We start from the raw sequence: 4,433 nt of genomic DNA, 5'->3' as shown, positions 1-4,433 counted from the left end.
ATACAGGCATCAGGGTCGGGATCGAACCAACGACCTCCTCCATACCAGGCAAGGTAGTTAACATCTCACCACCGTGGCGCCCAGTGCCTTTCATCATTCGAGTTTATATTTTTTAAGTTCTAGCTCTGTTAAGAGTCAATGCACTCGAGCGCTGATCGCGTTAATGTATACATTGTATAAACACCATACTTGCTACGCTCCAACCCTTCAACACTAGGAAGAGCACGCCACACTAACCCGCAGCCATAACGGAGCCTGCTATATGGACACAGGAAGGACAATAGCATTCATATACAATACGTGATTCTGTCATTCGCATAAAGTCGTGATCATAACCATCAATCACATCTCTCTCGTATTTGTGCATCGCACCATCGCCGTTATACATGATGACCACCCGTACGCGCCCATCGATTCCCTTAAAAAAAATCGTTTAATGTACATGGGGCATTGACAGAAGCCACTTCCACCAACGACTGCATGGTGGCCCATGCGCAGAATTGGCACTTGGCCTAAGCAAATGCAGCAAATGCTTTATGCCCCAAGGAACTCAGGGGGCCCCGGATTAATGAAACCAATTGGGCTGAATCAAATATTTGCAGGAATTAAAAACTGAATAAACATAGCAAGGCTATCTTCTTGGTTCTTTCGGTAAAGTCACGTAGAAGGGAAGTAATAAAATTAAAAAAATAAAACATAATAAAATAATTCTCACGACGTTTCGGCCACAACGCAAGCAGCCGTCTTCAGCTGCTTGCGTTGTGGCCGAAACGTCGTGAGAATTATTTTATTATGTTTTATTGTTATTATTTTATTACTTCCCTTCTACGTGACTTTACCAAAAGAACCAAGAAGATGAATCCCTGCAGTCACGAAAGCTTTAAATCGAAATAGCAAGGCTAATTGACATTTTAAAAGCACGTTTGCATTTCTATCCCTATCTTGTCTACATCTCTCTGTACTGATTTAACTCAATATTTCTCTCGCACTTAACTAGATGTAGGTGTCATCTACACCTCCCTTCTTATATCGCTACATACATCTATGTCTCTTGTCTGTATCTCTTTTGTCATCTCACAACCTAGTAAACTTGGAACGTTGGGTCAACATTGGTTCAACGATTCCAAGCACAGGCCAAAGTTGGCCCAATATTGCGTGTTTAAAGTTTGTAAATTTAAGGGGGGGTGGAGATCCTCCCAAAAATTCTACTCAGGACTCCGAAAGGGCCAGCATCACCTCTGACTATGGCACGCCTGTGATCTAGCGAGGGTTCGTGGATCGTGTAGAATTTCATAAAGTTTTTGGGTTTTATCGCGTTATTTATAAATGTGTCATAACCCTCCACCACCCGACGCGGCCAATCAGTAAAAGAAGTAAAAAAAAAAAGTGTCACGTTGACAAAAGACAAACAATTCACTACTTTAGCACACCGGTGTGTTGAAGAGTGAATCCGCAACATTTACAAAACAAATTTGAGTACGACGTTTCGCTGGTAATTACATCCAGCATCATCGGGCAATTTGCCAGAATGGTGAAGCCCTCACTTGCTCCCGGTCTTAAATCAAGCAGCAGGGTGACGTCATCATTTAACTCATTCAGGTGCTGTGATTTGAGGCGGAGGGGGGGGGGGGGTATTGTAATTATATCATAGATTAGTAATCAGTTAATTATTATGATTAGTAATGAGTTGTAGATTAGTAATTAGTTGTAATGTGTGTTATTGTAATTATATGCTACGTTAGTAATCAGTTAATTAGTATGTGTTTCCCCTGTAAGGAAATGTAATATGTATTCTTTAATAATACGCTTCCAGGTCGCACTAAGCCTGTAGCTGTCAGAGCGATTAAAGTCAATTCTATTTCTCTCAATTTCAATGCATTCTCTAATTTTTACTGATTGGCCGGGTCGGGCGATGGAGGGCAACGACACATTTATAAATAACGCGATAAAACCCAAAAACGTTTATTATGAATAACACTGGCAAACAAAAAAAACACATTTTTTTCTGGCCTGGACTTTTGCAGCTGTTTTAGACTAATTTCAGGGTGCTGATTCCAAATCTGATTTGCTCGATCACATCATTTTTATGCTATCGGCATACCCCATTTTCATTCATTTTACCCGAAATTAACTCTGTCACTTATGATTGCAATTTGTTGCAAGTCAGTGACTGCTTTAGTGTTAAAATATGGTGCTGTATTTTTAGGATAGTGTGTTTATAATATCATTTTATGTAGATATCCACATTTTTTTAATATTTTTCTTCTGCAATTTTTATTGAAAATGCAATATTTGATATCTCAAAAACCTGATGCGATAGACACCAACTAATGCCAGATTTGGAATCAGCACCCCAAAATTACCTTAAACCCGTTGGAATACCTTATGCCAGAAAAAGTGTGTTGACCAGTGTAATATTGGTCGCGAAAGCCTACGTGTTAAACCGTGTAGAATTTGCGCGTGAAATTCCCAAACCCACTGGGCTGCTGTGAGCTGGTGGTCAGGAGACGTCAGTGGGATCACGAACCCGTCTGTGTGGAGTTTTGAGTGTATATCTCCTCGCATGCCTGGTGGGTTTTCACAGGATACTCTGGTTTCCTCGCATACAAAGCCATACCCAAAATCAATGAAACTATTAAAATAATCTATGCCTTGATTTTCCTGGGTGGCTGCTGGCTGGGCTCTTCCCGACCCCTACAATGGCTCTGTTGTTAGTGGTTGCGGGCCATTGCCACTGGGTAACTGGCTAAACGGAATTTCTTCTGTAACAAATCAACATTGAGTTGAAACTCCAGAAGAAGTTCGGAAGACATCTAATCGATAGCGACACCAAAGAGGTGGGAGTAACGGACACAGAAAACTGCAACGGTTCATTTAATTTTACTGTAACGTTTTAATTTGTGCTCCTATTTACGTATTTTTTCGCCAGAATATTTAAATCCAAGAGAATACTTTTATTTTAAAATACCTCACAACAGATCTTATCCTGACGTAATTTTTATATTCGGAGTTTCCATGTCTCTCTCTCCCCGCGGTCGCGTGATTTTTTCCGGGTTCTGCAGTTTTTCCCTCCACATTTAGAATCAACGTGCGTTTAGAGTATTTGGCTGCTATCAATTTCCACGTGATAAGCCACTTTTTTGAACTATCATTTGGTGGCCAGGTGGCTTCAGAAAAAAAAGCTATTAAGGATAGTCCTTGACTTACGAACACAATTCGTTCGTTGGGACGCGTTCGTTAGTCAAACGGTTCGTAAGTCAGAACACAGTAATCGAATTAACAACAACCGCCATTCGCCACTAAGTGGCGGTGACGTCATCACGACGCTTGTGCCAGGCCATGTGCACCTTGAGGCCACGTGAAGTGTCGAACGCCCGCTGGCAGGAGGTCACGGGGCAGACCCAGCAGGTGCCACGGGTCAACTGACTAAGACGACTGGCTGATGCACCACCTGTGCCCCCTCCTGTGCCAACTTGCTGTGCTTTAGCTACCCGGCGCTCCGCTCGTTGTTGTGAGCGTCGCTCCTCCGCCCTCCGTTGTTGTTGGAGGGCGACTGCCTCCAACTGCCCAGTAGCGTCGTTCACGAGCCTCCTCCACAGAGGCCGATCTTGACACCGCTGGTACCAGTCATCGAATTAAATGCCCACGCACACAAACATCACTCCGAGCACGACTCATTGCATCTCACGGAGAAGAGCTCAGCTCAGCTGAACGAAATAGTGCCGCGGTGCAAATGTTTTAGTCAATGTAAAAAAACATTTCGTGGAAGCTGGTTCATAAGTGCGGGTATGTGTAAGTCGATGGCTGCCTGGCAAAAACATAATAATTTAGTTGTAGCGCGAATAACATTTCCATAATATAGGTTTTGTTTTGGGGTTAGATCGCGTAAATATAAATGTGTCCTAGATTTGAAGCTTTCGTGACTGCAAGGATTCATATTCTTAGGTTTTTTTCGGTAAAGTCATGTAGGTAAAAAATGTTAATTAATAAAAGTAAAATAAAAATAAAAATCACGACGTTTCGGAGGCAACACAAGCTTCCGTCTTTTTATTTTACTTTTATTAATTCTATTTTTTTACCTACGTGACTATACCGAAAAAACCTAAGAATATAAATGTGTCGTTAAACCCGCCACCACCCGACGCAGCCAATTAGTAAGGTTTATCACGTAAACAGAACGTGCCAAATCGTTACTAGGACAGCACACCGGTGTGTCGGAGAGCAAATCCACAAAACTTACAATCTGAGTATTTACAACCGGCATCATCAGTCAGACATCCAGATTTTGTGGGACACAAAAATCCTCGTTTAATATTCCTCCTGTTTCATTCATCCTCAACTTTCATTCATTTCGAATCGATCCAGCCGGATCGAGAGTTCGATTAATCGAACCGAGCACCCCCCACCCACCACCACCACGGAGAGGTGAATCG

Source organism: Lampetra fluviatilis, chromosome 12 (assembly GCF_964198595.1).
Source record: "Lampetra fluviatilis chromosome 12, kcLamFluv1.1, whole genome shotgun sequence".
Classification (NCBI taxonomy): Eukaryota; Metazoa; Chordata; class Hyperoartia; order Petromyzontiformes; family Petromyzontidae; genus Lampetra; species Lampetra fluviatilis.
Note: the sequence above shows the minus strand (reverse complement) of the source record.